The 22,384-nt window shown below is 35.9% G+C and overlaps 1 protein-coding gene across 2 annotated transcripts in view; it reads left to right on the forward strand.

Moving 5' to 3' along the window:
• The window catches only part of ZNF148 (zinc finger protein 148), a 119,912-nt gene that overhangs the window by 15,846 nt on the left and 81,682 nt on the right, over window positions 1–22,384 (forward strand). The window lies entirely within an intron of this gene.

Below are 22,384 nucleotides of genomic sequence, written 5' to 3' on the forward strand. Positions count from 1 at the left end.
CACCAGGGGTGATTTTGGCAATGTCTGGAGACATTTTTGGTTGCCATGCTAGGGGGTTCTGTTGGTATCTAGTGGGTAGATGCTAAACATCCTACAGTGCACATGATAACCCTACAACAAAGAATTATCCAGTGCAAAATGTCAGTAATGTTGATGTTGAGAAACCCCGACCTCATAATATTGAAAATAACATTCTCCCAAATAATTTAAATCTATAAAAGTTATTTATAATGTGATTGAAACATCTATCACATTGTTATGAAACTTTTTCCAGAGCTGTCATTAGAATGATCATGGGTCAAAAGTTATGAAGTATATTTTAGATCATCAGTACATAGGATTTTGGAGCTGCAAGATTAACAAGTTTAACTCTTTTAGTATGTAGATTAGGAAATGGAGTTTCAGAGAGATTGTGACTTACCCAAGTTCTTAGAGATAATGCAGAGCTCAGGTCTCTTGTTTCTACTATAATTTACTTAATTAAAATTAATTTTAGTACTGAGGGAAACAGTATTGGTCATTTTTGCTTGGTATACAAATACATTTAAATAACTGAATTAAAAAATAATTGCATGGTGAAAATCTCAGTATTTAATGAATTATTGTTACGTTTTCAGATTCCCATGTGTTTGTTGAATTCATCAGCATGGTTTTGTAACTTGTAAATTTGCAGCATCTGCTTTTTTTTTTGTTTTAAAGATTTTATTTATTTATTTGTCAGCATGAGAGAGAGGGAGAGAGAGAGAGAGCACAAGCAGGGGGAGCAGCAGGCAGAGGGAGAAGCAGGCTCCTGCCGAGCAAGGATGCGGGGCTCGATCCCAGGACCCTGGGACCATGTCCTGAGCCGAAGGCAGATGCTAAATGACTGAGCCACCCAGGCGCCCCAGCATCTGCTTTTTAAAAAAGTGTTTGAAAATTTAAAAAGACCACATGCAGTTTTTTTTTTTTTAAAGATTTTATTTATTTATTTGAGAGAGAGAATGAGATAGAGAGAGCATGAGAGGGGGGAGGGTCAGAGGGAGAAGCAGACTCCCTGCTGAGCAGGGAGCCTGATGCGGGACTCGATCCCAGGACTCCAGGATCATGACTTGAGCCGAAGGCAGTCGCTTAACCAACTGAGCCACCCAGGCGCCCGACCACATACAATTTTAAAACAAAACAATTCTAAGTTAATTATGATACATTAGGCAACATTGCAAATGCAGACCCAACTGGAATTGTTAAAACATCTTTGGGTGTCATGAATTGTGTGAAGATTGATCACCGTAAGGGTGAGTTATTGTGCTAATTGTAAACCTATTCTAGCAAGATCCTTTTGGTTTAATTGTAGAAAACGATATTGGAACTTTCAGGCGAAATTAATTGGGTGAAATAAAAAATGGGTATTTAAATGAAATATTTTCAAAGCAGTATATTGTCAGAGGAAGAAGTATCGGTGGGGTTCTTTTTATGTTTAAAATTTTTTTCGATAGTATTTTTTTATTTACTTTTTTAAAACGATTTTATTTATTTATTTGACAGAGAGACAGCAAAAGAGGGAACACAAGCAGGGCAAGTGGGAGAGGGAGAAGCAGGCTTCCCGCTGAGCAGGGAGCCCAATGCAGGGCTCGATCCCAGGAGCCTGGGATCATGACCTGAGCCGAAGGTAGACGCTTAATGACTGAGCCACTCAGGTGCCCCAATATTACTTTTTTTAAGTGAGTAAAACAAAAGAAGACAGGATTGTATGAGCAAAGATTTCTTTAAAAACTTTTAATAAAAAAATTTATAGAAAAAAATTTAAAATCCATATTAATGAAAAGAAAAAAATCAACTGGAGAAGCTGCTGTTAATATTTTGATATATGGCCTTCTTATATTTTCATTAACTTTTTAAAGATTTTATTTATTTATTTGACAGAGAGCGCACAAGCAGGAGGAGCTGCAGGCAGAGGGAGAAGCAGACTCCCTGCCGAGCATGGAGCCCAATGCAGGGGTTCAATCCCAGGACCCTGGGATCATGACCTGAGCTGAAGGCAGACGCTTAACTGACTGAGCCACCCAGGCGCCCCTTATTAACTTTTTATTATGGAAAAAATTAAATAAAAAATTGAATGGTATTATGAATCTCCATATAACTATGATCTAGCTTCAACAATCAGCAATTAATGGCCATTCTTGTTTCATCTATACCTCTACCCTGTTTCTCTCCTTTCATATTATTTGTTTAAAAACTTTATTTTGAAATATTATAGACTCACAGGAAGTTGCAAAATTAGTACAGTCCTGTGTATCCTTTACCCAGCTTCCCCCAGTGGTGACAAATTTTATAAAGCTCTAGTAAGACATCAAAACCAGGAAATTGACATTGGTACAGTACTCTTAACTGCCAGATTTATTCACTTTGTACCATTTGTTTAACCTGAATTCGTTTGTGTGTGTGTATGGTTCTTTGTAGTTTTCTCCCATATATTAGTTCATATAACTACCACCACAGTGAAGATACAGAATTGTTCCCTCACCACAAAGAAAACCCCTCTTGCTACTCCTTTATATTTGCATCCCACCCCAAGAGCCCTCCGTCTCATCACAGTCTTATTTTCCATCTCTGTAGTTTTGTCATTTCAAGAATGATATATTAATACATACTTCGTTGAATCAAAACTCATGTGTTGAAGGACTTTGAGTGTATTCACCATTTTGCTATTAAGAAATAAAGTGATTATGAACATTCACGTACAGGATTTTGTATACAGTTATGTACAGAGATAAATGCCCAAGAGTGAGCTTTTTAGGTTGTATGGCAAGGGCAAGTTTAGTTTTATAAGAGCACTCCAAACTGTTTTTCCAGAGTGGCTGTTCCATATTACATTCTCATCAGCCGTGTGTGAGAGAGCTACTTGTTCTGCATGTTCACCAACATTTGTTGTTACTATTTTGTGTTTTAGCTATTCTAATAGCTATACAGTGATACCTTATTGTAGCTTTAATTTGCATTTCCCTAATGGCTAATGATATTGAACACCTTCATATGTACTTTCTTGCTGTCTGTTCATGCCTTTTTCTCATTTTCTAATCAGAATATACGTATTTACTGTTACGTTTTTGAGAGTTCTTTATATATTCTAGATATAAGACTTTGTCAGATACATGGTTTGCAAACATTTTCTCAGTGTGTAGCTTATCTTTTCATCTTCTTCACAAGTTCCTTCACAGGGGAAATGTTTTTAATTTTGATGAAGTCTGGTTTCTTTTTTCTTTTCTTTTTTTTTTTTTAAGATTTTATTTATTTGACAGAGAGTGGGTGCACACGTGCATGCACAAGCAGGGGGAGCCGCAGACAGAGGGAGAAGCAGGCTCCCCGCTGAGCAAGGAGCCCGGAGCCCGATGTGGGGCTCGATCCCAGGACCCTGGGACCATGACCTGAGCCGAAGGCAGATGCTTAACCAACTGTGATCCACCCAGGCATCCCGAAGTCTGGTTTCTTTTATGGATCATGTTTTTGGTTCCAAGCCTAGGAACCCTTTTCTTTAGGTCCTGAAGGATGTCTCCTGTGTTTTCGTCTAAAGTTCTGTAATTTTATGTTTACATTAAATTCATGATCCATTTTGAGTTGTTATATAAAGTTGTGAGGTTTAGGTCAGACTTTTTTTGCCTTTGGATGCCCATTTGTTCTAGCACTGTTTGTTGAAAAGACTACCTTTCTTCCATGGAATTATATTATCTGTTGGGCATATTTATGTTGGTCTAGTTTTGGGTTCTCTCTTGCATTGATCTATGTGTCTGTCCCTCTGTCAGTACCACACTGTCTTGATTAATGTAACTGTAGGTTTTTAGTATATTCTTTAGGGTTTTATGTATGTAAGATGTCATCTGTAAATAGAGGTGCAGTTTATTGCTTCCTTTCCATTGTAAATGCTTTTTATTTAATTTTCTTGCCTAATTTTCCTTGTTAGAATGTCTAGTACAGTGTTGAATCAAAGAAGCGAGAGTAGGGGCACCTGGGTGGCTCAGTCAGTTAAGTGTCTTCCTTCGCTCAGGTCATGATCCCAGGGTCCTGGGATTGAGTCCCACTGGGCTCCTTGCTCAGCGGGGAGCCTGCTTCTCAGTCTGCCTGTTCTGCTTGCTGCAGCCCCTGCAGCCTCTCTCTCTCTCTGATAAATAAATAAAATCTTAAAAAAACAAACAAACAAGAGTGGACAGCTTTGTCTTGTTTCTGGTTGTAGGGGGAAAGCATTCAGTATTTCACCATTAAGTATAATGTTCGATTTTTTTGTAGATGGCCTTCATCAGGTTGAGGAAATTTTCTTCTATTCCTAATGTTTTGGGAGTTTTTATTGCTAAGGGGTTGGATTTTGTCATATGTTTTTCTTCCTCTGTTGAGGTGATCTACAAAAAGAATAAAGATTTTTGTCCTCTACTCTGTTGATAAGGGTGTATTATTTATATTACTTGATTTTCAGATGTTAATCCAATTTTGCATTTCTTTCTTTCTTTTTTTTTTAAAGAGAGTGAAAAAGTGTGAAAAAATGCATGTGTGCACAGTGGGAAGGCCAGAGTGAGGGAGAGAGAGACTCTTAAGCAGGCTCTGCACCCAGCGTGGGGCCGATCCCAGTTCCATGACCCGAGATCATGACCTGAGCTGAAACCAAGAGTTGGAGGTTCAACTGACTGAATCGCCCAAGTGGTCCAGTGATAACCTTTTAAAATCCTTATCTTGGTGATTTGTGTCTTCTCTGTTTCTATTAGTTAGTCATATTAGAGACTTAAAAATTTTGCTTCATTGATTTTCTCCATTTTCCTGTTTCAATTGCATTCATTTCTATTCCTTATTATTTCCTTCCTACTGCTTGCTTTGGGTTTATGTTTTTCTTTTTTCTTTTTTTATGTGTCTTGTGATAGGTAATTAGGTTATTGATTTGAGATCTTTCTTCATTTCTAATGTAAGCATTTAGTGCTATAAATTTCCTTCTAACTACTGCTTTAGCTGCATCTCACAAATTTTGACATGTGTTTTTATTTTCATTCATTTTTATGTATCTGTATGTTAATTTTTTCTTTGAGATTTCCTCTTTGACCCATGGACTTTTTAGAAGTGTTTCTCCCCCCCACCACCCCCCATTGTGTTACAAGGTTTTCCTGTTGTCATTCTGTTACTGTTTTCTAGTTTAGGTCCATTATGGTCACAGAATGCACTCTGAATTATTTTAATTCTTTTAAATTTGTTGAGGTCTGTTTTGTGGCTCAGGATATGGTCTTGGTAAAAGTTCCATGGGTATTCTGCTGTCATTGGGTGGAGTATTTTATATATAGTTGACACTTGAACCATGTTTGAATCGCGCTTGTCCACTTATATGTGGATTTTTTTACAGTACAGTACTGTAAATGTGTTTTCCTTATGATCTTCTCTAACATTTTCTTTTATCTAATTTTATGTAAAAATGCAGTATATAATACTCGTAATATATAAAATGTGTGTTGATGGATTGTTTATATTATCGGTAAGGCTTCTGGTCAACAAGTAGGCTTTAGTAGTGAAGATTTGGGGGCGTCAAGTTATACATGGAGTTTTGACTGTATGAGGGGGTTGTTCAGGGATCAACTGTGATATCAGTTAGATTCTGTTGGTTGTTTGTGTTATTAATATAGCCACTGTGCTTTTCTAAAAGATATTGTTATAGCTTTTTCATTCCTTTATTTTCAACATATGTTATCATATTTCTTGTTTGCAACATACAGTTGGGTCATTTAAAAAAATCTGCTCTGCCAGTCTGTCTTTTGATTATTTAGGCTATCTGCATATAAGGTAATTATTGATATGTCACCATTCATGTCTGCTGTTGTGTTTTTTTGGCTTGTTTTCTCTGGTTTTTGGATTTTACTTCTCTTTTGCCTTCCTGCAGATTACTGGAACAGTCTTTAGGATCCCATCTTTTGTAATGTGCAGAAGATCTATTTATAATGTTTTTGAGTCTGTCTTGGTGTAGTTTTTGCAGTGGTTGTTGTAGTTATTTTACAATATGCATATGTGATTTATAATAGTCTGTTGGTACCAATATTTTACAACTTCACCTGAAGTGTGTAAACTTCACTTCTATTTTACCCTTTACCTTCTCAACTTTTATTTAAAAAAAATTTTTTTTAAAGATTTTATTTCTTTATTTGACAGAGGGGTGGGGGCAGAGCGGGGAGAAGCAGGCTCCTCACTGAGCAGGGAGCCCAACATGGGGCTTGATCCCAGGACCCCAGGAACATGACCTGAGCTGAAGGTGGATGCTTAACCGGCTGAGCCACCTACCACCTATGCGCCCCACCTTCTCAACTTTTAAACATAATTGTCTTGGGTGTGAAATGGTGTTGCCATTTTTATTTCAGTCATCAAATATGATTTATAAAACTAATGATGGAAAAGATAATCTGTTGTGTATACCTATATTTCTTTTTTTCCTGTTGTTTGGAACGTTTTTGTCAGCCAGTCTTTATAAGTATGGCTGTTGGTGACACAGTCTTTTAGTTTTTCTTCTTTTGGGAATGCTTTTTAAAAATGGCCCCTTTGTTCCTTCTGTGGTCTGAATGTATTTCCCTAAAATTCATATGCTGAAATCCTATTGGGAGTTGGGTCCTTTGGGAGGTGATGAGGTCATGAGGGAGGAGCCCTCATGAATGAATTGGTGCTGTTATAAAAGAAGCCAGAGGAGCTCCCTTGCCCTTTTATGTCCTGTGAGGATACAAAGAGAAGTCTGTTACCTGGAAGAGAGCCCTCACCCAATCATACCGACATCCTGATTTTGGACTTTTAGCCTCCAGAACTGTGAGAAATAAATTTCTTTTGAGTATAAGCCACCCATTCTGTAGTATATGTTTTAGCAGTTTAAATGGATTGTTAAATGGATGTTTAATAATTCCTGAAGAATAGTTTCACTGGATATAGAATTCTTGGTTCGCAGTTCTTTATTTTTCTAGTATTCAAAAAATACTGTTGCCACTTTTCTTGGCCTCTCTGATTTCAGATGAGAGATCTGGTGTCATTTGAATTGTTGTTCCATTATAAGTAGTATGTTGTTTCTGTGTGCTGCCTTCCCAGTTTTTTGTTTTTAATTTTGAACATTTAATTGTGCTGTATCTTGGTGTAAATTTCATCGTGTTTATCCTGTCTTGGGTTTGCTCAGTTTTTTGGATCTGTAAGTTTGTATTTGCCACATTTGATCAGTTTTAAGCCATCATTTCTTCAAATACTCTTTCAGCACCTCTCCTTTCTTTCTGCAACTCCAGTGATACGAGTGTTGGACCTTTTGTTATCGGCCTATTGTTGCCCAGGACGTAATTTTTTTTCTGTTGTTCACATAGGGTGAGTTCTGTTTTTCTGTCCTCAAGTTCAATGATTCTCTTTCCTATCACCTCTATGTTTGTATTGCGTTTATCCAGTGAGTTCAAATTTTTCTGTTGTTGTATTTTTTTAGCTCTATAATTTTCTTTTGCTTCTTTTTTTAATATAAATTCTGTGTCTTTGCTGAGATTTTCCATTTTCTCACTTGTTTTGGGAAAATTTATAATTGATTGCTGAAACATTTTTATTATGGTTTTTAAAAATCCTTGTCAAATAATTCCAATGTCTGATTTCATCTCTGCATTGGCCTTAGTTGATGATCTTTCTCGCTCAATTTGTGACTTCTTGAGTCTTTTCTTTTTTATCTGTTAGGAGGCTCTGGGCCCCCTATTGATATTTTTATTTTAGCAGACAGACCCTATTTAGGTTTAGCGTACAGATTTTGGCTCACTTTTGTAGGCTGTGTTTCCATTGGTAGTTTAATTTTCAGAGCCTTTGTGGTCACCTTAATTTATCTGATGCTGCTGCTGGGCTCCCATTAAGTCCTTGCTGGTGCTGTCTGAGGGAGCAAAAGGGTTTTCCCCATGCTGGGCTTCTGGGTATCTCTAGATGGGAGGAGGGCATTGTGGTAGGATCCTCCTGCTGTTCATCCCATGCCTCCCCATTCTTCCCTGTCCCCCTGTCTTTGGATGAGGGAGGAGAGGCCTGGCCCAAACTGAGCTGCTTGCTCTGGTTGGATTCCTCAGCTTTGCCTACTTGTCTCTGTATCTCTAGGTGGAAAACAGTCTCAGGCCAGATGGGTAAGGAAAAATTTCTTCCCCTGTCTTTGTTGTTGGCTGGGCTTCCAGTTGGATTTCCCCCTTATACTGTAGAGGGACTCCACTTTAATTTGGGGGGAAGAATGTGACTGTCTGGTCTGCCTTCTGTTGCTAAGTTGGTGGTCGGGAAATGGCAGTCTGGGTTGCTTTTTTCTTTTGGGTGTGGGGACTAAAAGCACCCTGCTGCTCTTTTGTTTCTTGTCTTTTGGGCCCAAAGTGGGTCGCTGCCTTCTTACCATTTTCAGAGTTTTCCTCTGGTTGTCTCTTATATTATTTCCATGGTTTATAATTGTACTTAGTGAGGAGGAGCAGGGGAAAACAGATCTGCGCCATCTTGACTAGACAGGGAGTTTAAGTTCCTTAATTTTTGTGAACCTGCATGATCTCCAGTCAGGTTATATCAACTTTGAAAATAATGGTATATGGATATGTGTTTTGTGAAGTTTTAAGCACTATATAAATGCTTGCTTCGGTTATAAATCAGAGTATCAGACACCTAAGTTTTGGGGAAGTCTGTCCTAACCAGTTTAAGAGGGTGCCAGGGAATAGATACATGCTATTTTACTGGGCATCTGTCACATAAACAGAATTTTGTTATGTAGTTAATTAAAATGAGGTTATAAATTCTGAGTATTTTCTTCAGAGATGTGTTTGTTTAATAAATTATTTGCACTGAAGATGTTTAAGTACATTATAGTATTTTAATATTAATATTTTTCAAAACAGTACTGAAAGTTTTGCATTATGCAGCCAATTTAAACTGTTTCTAATTCATAGATTGAAAAGAGCAGATAAAATGTCTTGTCCTGCCTTTATAGTTCCTAGTTTTTTAATTGAGAATAAATTGGCCCAAATAAGAAAACGCCCATTCTACATTAGTGAAAGCTTGTGTTTCTAAATGATGAGTTCACTTGCTAATTTGACTTTTCCTGTTTAGAAAAAAAGTCTCACAAACATACTTCATGAATTGTTCAAACTTAATATAGTTACTGCAATTATGTTCACTAGGCTCCTTTGCAGACACTTTTTGAGGTATTCTCTGAATGACACTGATGGCAAATCTCAGTTTCCTAATCAGATTAAAAACCATTTGTTTTATGTGTGGGCATACCTCTACATTGTGCTGGTGTCTAGTTTAACTCTGGGCATGCATTCTAAACAGAAGAGGTAAGAATGATTGTGGTATTGAATAAGATGAAAATTGTCAAAAGATGAACTGGCTTTTTGTGGACCATTTGTATGTTTTTAAATGAGAGTTGTTAATGATATTTCATATGAGAAGTAATAATTCCAGTTTCTTCTTATCTTTGACCTTTAATAATATTTTAACATTATGTTTTTGTTCACAAAGAATTGACACTTTAAAAAATCAATGTAAATAAACTAATTTTTAAGTGGGTATTATAATTTTTTAGGGTTTCCTTAGTTATTAGAGTGGGATAATTTTTGTGTTAAATTAGGTGAATTTAATTTTCTCTATTTACATGGTAACTATCATAGATAACATTTTAATTTAAAATTTTATGTTCATTGATATTATACTTCAAATATTATATATGTACATATATATATAATTTTTTTGACTCCCAGGACATTGTTAAGAGTAGCGTTAAATATATTTTTAACTTGGGAAGGACTTGCATACTTAACCCCTTGAACCTCAGAGATAAACAATAATACCTGCCTAGGTAATTATAGGGGGTCAGGTGAAATGTGACAAGTGAAAGCAGGTTGTATACCACAAAGTACTTTATCAGAGTATGCTTGTATCATCTTTGAGGAGATTATTTGAAAATTTGCACGATCTTGATCATCATAGTATAAAATATTAATTTACAAATTAATGTGTATTCAGTAAAAATTTATGTACAAGTAAAAGTAAAGCAGCTTTCCCTTGAGTTTATTGGCTTACTGATCTTTTCTAAGAGAGAGAGTGCATGTGCACATGCGCGGGCGGTGGAGGGGCTAAGGTGGGGGGAGAGAATCCCAAGCGGGCTCCACGCCCAGCATGGAACCTGACACAGCGCTGGATCTCAGGATCCTGAGATCACCACCCTGAGATCACGACCAGAGCCAAAACCAAAGTTGGATGCTTAACTGACCAAGAGTGGCTTACCAATTTTAGAAATGAATTTCTGTTAGTAAATTTGGGGAAGGATTACATAGTTGCTTGATAGTTTGTCATAGTTTTTGGGAGGTGTCTCTCCTCAACAGGTAATTTAGGTTGAAAGGTTCAATATCTTTAGCAGTTTAGAGTCTAAGGAGTTTATAAAAATGCTTGTGGTGGGGCGCCTGGGTGGCTCAGTTGGTTAAGCGACTGCCTTTGGCTCAGGTCATGATCCTGGAGTTCCTGGATCAAGTCCCGCATCGGGCTCCCTGCTCAGTGGGGAGTCTGCTTCTCCCTCTGACCCTCCCCCCTCTCATTTACTCCCTCTCTCTCATTCTCTCTCTCTCAAATAAAAATAAATAAAATCTTTAAAAAAAAAAATGCTTGTGGTGGACAGTTGGTTTCTTGTTCGACAAACGTTTGTTGTTTAGGTGATTTGAAAAGGTCAAGGGCAGGTGAAAATTTTCAGTTCGTGGTTTTATTTCACTCACTTTGGTCAGTTTTCTTTTAAGAATTTGATTACTCCTTCGTAGGATTTTCATTTTCAACTAAGTGGATTAGCTACATTAATTGCAAAGTTTATAAGATTTTGGCCTGATGTTTGTTGAGAGTAGAAATGGAAAATAGTTCTAGAAAGACCTGGGCAGAGTAATTTCTGGGGTGGTTGGTTTGAATTTGTTGGGCTGTCATTCCTGCTTGGGAAAGATCTGGTCATGAAAAATATACTGTTAGACCGTCATTCACATAGAGTTCTAACAACTTTAATTTTTAATACAGCTCGTGTAAATTAAAGAACACCTATGTCTGTGCTTTGTTACTGTGTAGAAATTCTAACCATATTCATAGAAATCTTTTGCCTGGAACAAGTCCCCCCCACCCCAGACATTTAGAAAGCATCATTAACTTACAAAAGTAAAAACTAATGTAATACTAGAACTTGACTAACCTTAAAATGTGATCTAGTTAAAAGATACTAAAGGACTTTAAAAGATGCTAAAGTATTTTTTGTTTCAGATTCTTAAACCATATGTACTATTATATATTTTATTGCTTTGTGCTTTTCTTGATTACATTTAAAGGGCAAGAGGTAGTAGCCTTTTTTGGTAGTGCTTATGGAAGCATCAGTAGTTGAAATTTTGTAAGCATACACATTAGTGAAACTAAAAATGAGGTTTTAAAAGAGATAATTAACCAAGAATTATTGTTTTTCTCAATCAGCTTTCCTAGAATGGTTGTATTTGGAAGTAACATTAAGGTGCATGATATAATGTAATACTTATAAAACAGCTAAGTTTTGATTAGATTTTCTTATATTTTTATTGTCTTAGAAATTCATATTGACAATTTTTGTGGGGGTTTCTTATCTGGATTTTGATCATTAATTCATAAAACCTCATCTTTTGCAATCTTCTCTAGGCAAAGATGACAGTTGAAACAATTTGGTAGGCTGAAATACACCAAGCAAACAACATACAGATATACTTTGAAAATACTTGAGGTAGAAGTTGCCTAGGTTCGTAGAACTAAACATGGAGCATGTGAAATATTTGAAAAAAATTAGTTTCTTCTGATCTGCTGTAAAGTGCATGCAGCTTTTGTAGCTTTTCTAACAGTACTTCTGAAATTCGCTATTAGAACTCAACAAAGACTAGAAATTAGATAGGATTAAACGGTTTTTTACATTGCTAAGAATTATTTTTTCTATTTGATACAATGTTTCATAAATCTTATAGTAAATTCATCAGTAGGTTGAATCTCTTTATTGTTAAGGCCTTCAAGCCTTTTTAGGGAAATTTCCCAAGCTGAAGGGTAATGTTGCCAAAAACCTCACTAGGCTGGTTTGATATCAGGTTCTGCTGTTTCATTAGGTTAATGTGACTTTTCTAGATGCTTTAGTTTTGTTATCTGTGATTCTGTAATTGAGATAGTGTTGTGTGGTGGTTAAGCTTCTGGAGTTTGATTTCTCTGTTAAAGATAAGCTTTATATAATCATTTAAAAAATACTAAATATCTACAATGGGCAAGGCACTGTTTTAGGCACTTAAGATACATCATTGAACAAAACAAAATTTCTGCCCTTGTGGAGTTTATAGTTGGGAGTTAGAAAAACCTTAAACATCATAAACAAATAGATTACATAGTATGTTGAGAGGTGGTCCTACTATGCAAAATGTGTAACAGATTAAAGGGGGATTGGGTGAGTGTATGTATTTTAAATTGCATGGCAGGAAAAAAGCCTTTTAAATAAGATGATGATTGAGCGAAGACTTGAAGTAGGTAAAGGATTTACTTAGGATTATCTTTTGGAGGAAGTGTACCAGGCCTAGAACAGCCCGTACAATAGGCCTGAAGGCAGTAGCATGCTGGAAGATCTAGGGAGATAAGGAGGTCTGGCTAGTGAGGCTTATGTGGAGTGAGCAATGGGGAGAGTATAGAAGATGAGGTCTGAATGGTGGTGGTGGTGGTGGTGGTGAGGAGAGCATAGCACAACAGATTGTGGAGGGCCTCGCAGACCATTATAGGGACTTTGGTTCTGCCACTTACTAGTTTTATAACCTTTGGTAAGTTATTTAACCCTTCAGTTTTCTCTCATAAAATGTGAGTAATAATAGTACCAATCTCATAAGTTTGTTGTTTGGATTAAGTGAGTTAATAACTGCAAAGTCCTAGGAACACTACTGAGCAAAGTCTGAACCATATATTCATTGCATTTTTAAATGTGGAATCAACATTAAAAGATTACTTCTTTTTCATTTAGTAGCAAAGGAAGAATTGATTGCTCTCTGCTTTTTTAAACAGATTTTTAATATTTTACTTATTTACTTATTTAGAGAGCATGAGTGGTGGGAGGGGCAGAGTGAGATGAAGAGAGAGAGATCCAAGCAGACTCTGCTGAGTGTGGAGACCAATACTGGGCTTGATCCACCACCCTGAGATTACGACCTGAACCGAAATCAAGAATTGAATGCTTAACTGTTGCCTGAGCTACCCAGCAGCCTGTGATTCCTCTCTGCTTTGACTTTTTTCTATAATAAATTGCTTCAACTTCAGTTATAGCCCTTATCACATTATGTTATTATTACAAACATTATTTGTTATGTGTGTACTTACCATCTTTGCTAAATTATGAACTCCTGTGGGCAGAGGCCATGATGTTTTATGCATGTCTTAGGAATCTTAGGTAGCATGTCGTACATGCATATCAGGTGATCAGAGTGTTGACTTAGTTAATAACAAAAATGTTGGCTTAATGAATCAACCCACCTGCTGGGGTGTGTGTGTGTGTGTGTGTGTGTATGTGTATGAATTTTGCCAGTCTTTCAAAACTGAATAATGGAAGGACAATAGCTAATGGTCCCTGCAAAATATTTCATTTATTTTCTTTCTGTGCCATAGTTATTAAAATTGGTAATGGTAGAAAATCACAGTTATTAAATAAGTGTGAGGTAAATTAGAAGTCCATATTTACAGTGTAGTATGGATCTATTAACATCTGTCTTTGATGAAAGATAAGTATCTTTATTGACAGCAAAGCATAATACTCCTGCCTTAAAACATATTTTTAGTTTTAATTTCACTGTTTATATCTGCACAAGTGGTATAATGAGGGAATATTTAGCCAGCAAAATCTTAAGTCAGAGGAATTGCTAAGAAGGAATATTCACTAACTCCTGATGTGAGGGAGTGAAGCAGGGAAAAAGGAAAATCATAACTGACCTTTGGGTGGTTGTCCAAGTAACTTTATACCTCTCTTTTTGTACTTACAGGGTCTTAGTTTCCAGCTTGGTAGGTTCTTTTCTTCTCATTGTTGGGGGAGAGGAGTGGGAGAGAAGGAGGAAGGATAGAGACTTGGAAGGAGAAGTGAATTGGTAGATGATGCTAAATGAATTTAGGGTTCCAGAGACAGAGACTTTGTGGCAGGTGAGTTAGAGGGAATTGTGTTTCCATGGTAGAGGAAAGGTGGTGATGGGAATGATATTCCGAAATTTCTGTTTACAGATTTAGACCTTGAGGTTATATTATTTTAAGCATGCGGGGGTGTGTGTGTGGGGGGGGGGTCATGTTTCCTTTTCCTTCTTGCTTTACTGTTTTTTTTTGTTTCATTCTCCTTTAACATGTCTAGTTAATGTTCTTTGATGTATGAGAGCCTTAATTTAGGGCTTTCAATAAGAAGTGATGCAAGAAGATGAGTAGGCTTTTTGTGAAAATGTTTTCAACAGAATATTAACATTTCGAAAATATTTGTCCAGGGCGCCTGGGTGGCTCAGTTGGTTAAGCGACTGCCTTCGGCTCAGGTCATGATCCTGGAGTCCCGGGATCGAGTCTCCCTCTGACCCTCCTCCCTCTCATGCTCTCTGTCTCTCATTCTCTCTGTCTCAAATAAATAAATAAAATCTTAAAAAAGAAAATATTTGTCCAGTCTGTAGATTTTATCATATTCTGTGATGACATATGTAATAATGTCTTGATTGTGAAGTAAATATACCCAATCAACTTTGTAAGACTCCTAAAATATATAATTTGAAGACATTTTTATTTCCTGTGTATAGACTTTGCTGTGCTTTTTCTGTTCAACTTTACAATATAGCTTTAGAAATTCTAAAAGTTGAACATAGTGGATGAAGAACATAGATTAGTGAATAGCAGTATAGTGCAAATACAGTGTTGCTCTACTTGTTTTTAATAATGTCTACCACAATAGTATAGTTTTATGACAAATACATATTCAAAAATTGTTTTACGTAATTGAGAAGGTGGCATATATGCTCTTCTGAATTCTTGGAAACAAAACTTTGAGGCAGGCAATTAAGAGCTTAGTAGACATAAAATTTTTAAAATAGAGTTTTTAGTTTGTAACTATTTTAGCAACAAAACTGACTGGCTGAGGGACTAGAAAATGCTGTAGTGTTTGTGATCCCTAGATAAAATTATGTAAATACAACTTTGAATTAATATATTGGTTATTTTCTAAAGATTTAAAGTTATTTAATTGTTTTGCTTTTCATTTATAGCTTTTATTGATTTGCATATTTATTGAGCCCTAAAAATGTGTTAGGGCTGCTATATAAATGCTTTATTATTTCTGAATAGAAAATTATATTTGGCTTATTCTTTGTTTCTAATAAAATTTCAGCTTTCAGTCTTCATTACCTCCATTTCATATGGCAGAAAAAAATACTACAGTTACATAAAAGAAATTGTATGTGTCCAATATCGATGCAATATCAGTGCAGGATATTAACTTTCTATATTAGTCTCTGTTAAAAGGTTTATTACAGCATAACATTTAAAAATATATATAGTCTGTTCTAGTATTTATTTATTTATTTTTTAAAGATTTTATTTATTTATTTGAGACAGAGAGAATGAGAGAGAGAGAGAGAGCACATGAGAGGGGGGAGGGTCAGAGGGAGAAGCAGGCTCCCTGCCGAGCAGAGAGCCCGATGCGGGACTCGATCCAGGGACTCCAGGATCATGACCTGAGCCGAAGGCAGTCGCTTAACCAACTGAGCCACCCAGGTGCCCTAGTCTGTTCTAGTATTATTAAATACCTTTGCCTTGAAATTTTTAAATGCTTAATGTTTTTATGTTTTTAAAAACTATATTAATGTAGTTAGACTTTTGAGCTGAGGGAAATGTTACTTTGGGGTTTCATCAGGAAATCATACTCTGAATAATGTAGAGTAGCAACATAAGATTTTAATGAAACACATTTTGTGTTTATTTTCTTGTTTTTAATTTTTTTAAAGATTTTATTTATTTTAAAGAAAGAGCATGCACAAGAGGGGGGAGGGGCAAAGGGAGAGGGAGCGAGAGAGAGAGAATCTCAAGCAGACTCCCCGATGAGTGCAGAGCCCAACGAAAGGCTCAATCGCACGACCCCGAGATCATGACCTGAGTCAAAATCAAGAGTCAGACGCTTAACTGATTGAGCCACCAACCCACCCCTACTTTCTTTAAGTTATTTAAGATGATTCTGGGTTATTGCCGAGATTTTAAAGAAGGTAATTCTGGGTTATTGCCCAGATTTTAAAGAAATCTTAATCCTCAACTAGAAATTAAATTAGAAAAAGTCCAGTTAGTGTCTCCTCATTTCCTTGGGATATCATTTACTACTAATTTTATTTAATCTAACAGTATCTACCATGGAGAGAATATTGTTAGATTTGGCATATTTGGATATCACTATATTACTTGACTTTAAGAACATGTCTAATCCTGGTTCTTTTGGGGGATAACCTGTATTTTTGTACTTTTATAAGATAGAGGGGAGGAATTGGGAGCTTGGAAATTGCGCCAAGTAATCTGATAGGATGGACATTTGCCTGACATATTTTATAGAGGTAATCCAACACTGTTTTACTCAGTCTTTAATTTTTACCTGTGATAGATGCCCATGCACTTGTGTATGAACTGCACTGATGCACTGACCACAACAGTTGGATAGTACTTTGTATCTGTTGGATGATCTCTTTTCCTTTTATGCCTACTAACAGATAAGCATGAATTATACTTATCCATATATATATATATGGTGTTGCTCTATAGAGATAATGAATATCTACATTGAAAGAGTTAATGTTACTAGTTTTATAGGATGTAGATCTTTTCTCACTTAACTAGATTACTTGCATGTCTCTTTTAGGCCCCAGTTCCCTTATTTTGGGAAGATAGATGATTCTTTTCTTTTTGGCTTATGTTAGTACATATGTTAGGTCTATGCTTTTATCCTTCAAACAAGTGAAAGAAAGTTAAATATTTAACAGTTTTCAGGGTATTTACATATCTGTTAATGGCACATATTCTGATGTCAGTTGTTAATGATCATAAAAATTCTAAAGTTTTTCATAAATTTTGTTTTGAGAATTCCTTAAAAATGAGGATGTGAAAATAATATAGTGGCCATATTTTAAGATTTCCTTCTTTTTCCATATTTTTTGGTAATTGTCATGTTCAGCATTTATCATTCCTTATCCAGGTTTATTGCAAGAGGATACACACTTAGGCAGTAGAGAATGTTAAAAGGTTTAAAAAAAAAGGCTCTCCCCTTTCCTATTCATGGTTAACATTTGTGCGTATGTGTGTATCCTGTCAGGCATTTTCTATATATATGCAGACATATGTATACCTGTATTTACATATTCTTTACACAAATGAGATCACACCATACATATTACTTAGCAACATGTCTTTTTTGTTGTTAACTTCTATATTTTTGCATATCATTCCTTCTCATTTCATTCTGTGTAGTATTCCAGTATTTGGATATACCATAATTATATTAACTACTAACTTATTTATGGATATTTAGGTTTTTAGTTTTTTTTGCTATAATAAGTGGTAATATGGTGAAAAATCTTGGGCATGTCTTTGCATATATTTTTAAATATATCTGCAGTATAAGGGGCACCTGGGTGGGTCAGTCAGTTAAGCATCTGACTGTAGATTCTGGCTCAGGTCATGATCTCAGGGTCATGAGATCGAACCCTACATCGGCTCCACATGTAAAGTCTGCTTAAGATTCTCTCCCTCTCACTCTGCCCTTCCCTCCCAATTCCTGTGCGTGCATGAAAACAAAACAAAATAAAATAAATCTGCAGGATAAATTCGTAAGGGAAAAATTGTTGGGCCTAGGAGTGTGTACATTTAATAATTAGGTAGATATATTGCCTAACTAAAACATTATCCCAGTATCGGTAGTCTAGGAAAATGGGAATCTCTGTCTCTGTGACAACACGAGCTAATGTCAAACTTCTTAATATTTTTCAGCATTTTGTTGTTTAGTATTGCTTTCCAAAATTTCATTATGAGTGAGCTTGAGCATTTTCCCACTATTATTGGCCATATGTATATTTTCAGTGATCTCTTTGGTCATGTGCTGAGCCCCTAGCCATTTGTTAGGCAGATTATTCTCACTGATTTTTTTTTCCTTATCCTTTGATTTTGTTTTTGCCTTTATAGAAGTTTTAATTTTTATGATTGAATTTAGTGATCTTTTCCTTTATGGCTGGGGATGGGGGGGTTTCTGTGTAAAGTTTAAAAGCTCTTCGACATTGGTTATAGGACTCTTTTCTCTCTGTTGTCACATCTTGAATTATATGAATCCCTGGTTTGTCATAGTTTGACATTATTATTTTCTTTCTTAGTAACCCATAAAATAGCCATGTATCTTAAGATTGGTCGTTTTAGATTCAGTGAACTATGGTACTTGAAAAAGAGTTATACAGGTTTTCTATTACTTTTTATGGTTTAAATTGCTTAAAATCTTGATGTATGTTGAATATATTTGGTATAAACAGTAGATGTAGAGCTCTAGCTTTACGTTTTTTTCTGGCTGGCTAACTGGTTGTCCCCATTCCAATTATTGAATGTTGCATTTCTTTTCTACCTATTTGAAATGCCACATTTATCATATACGGAATTTCCATGTTTTTGAAGGGCATGTGTCTGAAATAATTTCTGTTCAGTTCATCTGCTTGCCTCTTTGTATACTGATAGTATTAAGAGAATTCAGTAAAGGAACTGGTTATAAAATTAATATACACAAATAATTTTTTTATACAAACAATAGGCATTAGGACTAATATTATGGAAGAAAAAGTATACATTCAGAATAACTAAAAATATAAAATGCCTGGGGACAGGCTACTTGAAGAAAATTTTGAAACTCTACTGAGGGATAAGAAAAAAAATTTGAATCAGTTCAGATTTTTGGTAGGAAGTCATAATACAAAGCCGTCATTTCTTTTTTTTTTTTAAGATTTTATTTATTTATGTGACAGAGAGAGACACAGCGAGAGAGGGAACACAAGCAGGGGGAGTGGGAAGAGGGAGAAGCAGGCTTCCCACCAAGCAGGAGGGAGCCCGATGTGGGGCTTGATCCCAGGACCCTGGGATCATGACCTGAGCCGAAGGCAGACGCCTAACAACTGAGCCACGCAGGCGCCCCCAGCCATCATTTCACTATAAAAATAAAATTGATTTTTGTTTATTGATTTAATATTTTATGATCTTGCTGAACTTATTTCTTGTGACCTTGCTGAACTCACTTATTAGTTTTCTTCCAGTTTGTTGAGACTTTTTATTGTGAATAGGTGTTGAATTTTTTCAGATGCTTTTTTTTCTATGTCTCTTGAGACAACCATGTGGTTTTTGTCCTGTATTCTCATAATATAGTGTATTACCTTATTTGATTTTCAGATGTTAAACCACCTTTGCATCCATGGGATGTATCCTACTTAATCATGGTGTATAGACCTTTTTAAATGTTGCTAGATTCAGTTTGCTAATATTTTGTAAGGATTTTTATATCTAATTTTATAATTGTAGACATTGCTGAGTAGTTTCATGTGATGTCTTTGACTTTGGTATCAGAGAAACTCTGGCTTCATGGATTGAATTGCAGAATGTACCGTCTTCCTCTGTTTTGTGAAGGAGTTTGTGAAGGATTGGTATTCTTTGAATTTTTGATGGAATTCATCAGTGAAGCCATTTAGGCCTGTTCTTTTCTTTGTGGGAAATTAAAAAATACTAATTCAGTTTGTTTATTTGTTATATTCAGATTTTTCTATTTCCTCTTTAGTCAGTTTTGATAATACATGTCTTTTTAGGAATTTGTCCATTTTATAAAAGTTGTGTAATTTGTTGGCATAAATTTGTTAGGATGTTTCTTCCTTTATAATTCTTAAATTTTTTTTAAGGTGTAATTAACATATAACTTGTATTAGTTTCAGTTGTAGAACTCTTAATTTTTGTGGGGTCAGTGTTACCATCCCCTTTTTCATACCTATTTTTTTGTAATTTGTCTTTTTTCTCTTTGTTCTTAGTTTGCCTAAAAGTTTGTCAGTTTTAAAAGAACCAGGTTTTTCTCTAATTTTCTGTTTTGTAGTTCGTTAATTTCTGCTCTGATCTTTATTATTCCCTTTTGTCTGCTTACTTTAGGGTTTAGTTTGTTCTTTTTCTGTTTTATTAAGTGGAGGCCTACGTTATTGATTTGAGAATTTTTTCCCCAAATATATAAAGTTATAAACTTCTTTCTAAGTACTTTTTTAGCTACATTTATGTTTTTTATTTTTTATTTATTTTTTTAAAGATTTTATTTATTTATTTGGCAGAGAGAGAGACAGCAAGAGAGGGAACACAAGCAGGAGGAGTGGGGGAGGGAGAAGCAGGCTTCCCGCTGAGCAGGGAGCCCGATGCGGGCTTGATCCCAGGACCCTGGGATCATGACCTGAGCCAAAGGCAGACGTTTAAAGACTGAGCCACTGAAGCCGCCTTCATTCTTACGTTTTTTAAAGATGTTGAGAGAAGAAATGAGAAAAATATATAGAGTCCTTTAGTTTAACTCACATATTTTCTATTTCTGGTGCTCTTCTTTTTTTCCTGTGTATTTGAATCTGTTGTCTTTTCCTGAAAGCTTGATGGATTTCCTTTAGTATTTCTTGTTAGGCAGGTTTGCTAGCAAAAACGTCTCTAAGCCTTTTTTGTCGGAGACTCTTTATTATGCCTTTATTATTGGAGGATAATTCTTTTGTCTTCTTGGTTGACAGCTTTTTTCTTTCAGCACTTTGTCATTCCACTGTCTTCTGGCCTCTGTTATTTCTGACTGAAAGTCAGCTGTTAATCATGTTGGGTCCCTGCACATGCTGAGTGATTTTTCTCTTTGTGCTTGCATTATTTTCTCTTTGTGTTTGCTTTCACCAGTTTGACTATGATGTGTCTAAGTGTGGGCCTTTTTGTATTTATCCTACTTGAGATTCATTGAGTTCCTAAGGCCTGTAGATTTGATTCCTTTTTACTAAAATATGGGAAGTTTTGGCTGGTATTTTATTAAAAAAATTTTTTTCCCTGTCCTTTCTGTCCTCTCCTTCTGGGACTCCAGAAGTGTTAATAAATTGGTCTCCAAAGCTCTGTTCAATATTCTTCAACTTATTTTCTCTCTCTTTTTAAGATTTTACTTATTTGACAGAGAGACAGCAAGAGAGAGGGAACACACGCAGGGGGAGTGGGAGAGGGAGAACCAGGCTTGCCGCTGAGCAGGGAGCCCAATGTGGGGCTCGATCCCAGGACCCTGGGATCATGACCCGAGCTGAAGGCACATGCTTAACGACTGAGCCACCCAGGCACCCCTCTCTATTCTTTAGATTGGATAATTTCAGTAGATAGTCTTCAAGGTCATTGATTTTCTGCCATTTTGAATCTGTCATTGAGCCCTGCTAGTAAATATTTTGTTTTAGTTACTGTTAAACTTCAGAGTTTCCAATGTGGTTCTTTTATGTAATTTCTGTACATTTATTGAGAATCTGTTATTTGTTGATTATTTTCATAATTAAAAAAATTTAAAATATGTGTTCTTTTCACATATCTGAAATAGATGTTTTGAAATCTTGTTTGCTTAAACCAACATCTGGGCATACTCTGGAAACTGTAGTGACTGCTATTTTCTGTTAATATTTAGATCACATTTTTCATTTTTTTGTAATCTTGTAATTTATTGTTGCAAACTAGGCCTTTATTTGGGAGAGGGGGAGAGTAAGAGAGAGCATAGGTGGGGAGAGGAGCAGAGGGACAGGGACAAGCAGACTCTGCTCTAAGCATGGAGCCCAACATGGGGCTTGATACCATGACCCTGAGATCATGTCCTGAGCTGAAAGCAAGAGTCAGATGCTTAACCCACTGAGCCACCCAGGTGCCCTAGGGATCTAATATTTTTAATGACTTATGGTAGGAAATTCCATAAACTCTTGAGTTTGTTAACTAATGCTCAGAAATACTGTTAGATTTGTTGTGTATAGCTTATGTTCTTCATTTTTATTTTTGTTATTTGGATATGGTATATCATCTTCCTGTGATTCATGGTTGATTATACTCATTGTCAGCTTTTCCTGTCAAAGGTGACCTGACTGATTGAGATTCTATATCTAAGTATTTAATGGGATTTTTACAACTGAAATTGTTTTTATTGTAAATAAATACATATTCTGTACATGACTAGTTCTGTTTGTTATTTGTAAGGCCTGGTATTGTGTTTGCTTCCCTCTTCACTTCATAGACTTTGCAAAGCAGATATGAATAGTACTATTAAGTGGTTTCTTAATCTTTGCTTTCTCTTTTCTAGCTTTTTAGGTCTGTAACCCTCTGAATTTCCCTCAGC

This window comes from Mirounga leonina, unplaced genomic scaffold (assembly GCF_011800145.1).
Source record: "Mirounga leonina isolate KUSES-001 unplaced genomic scaffold, KU_Mleo_1.0 Mir_115, whole genome shotgun sequence".
NCBI lineage: Eukaryota > Metazoa > Chordata > Mammalia > Carnivora > Phocidae > Mirounga > Mirounga leonina.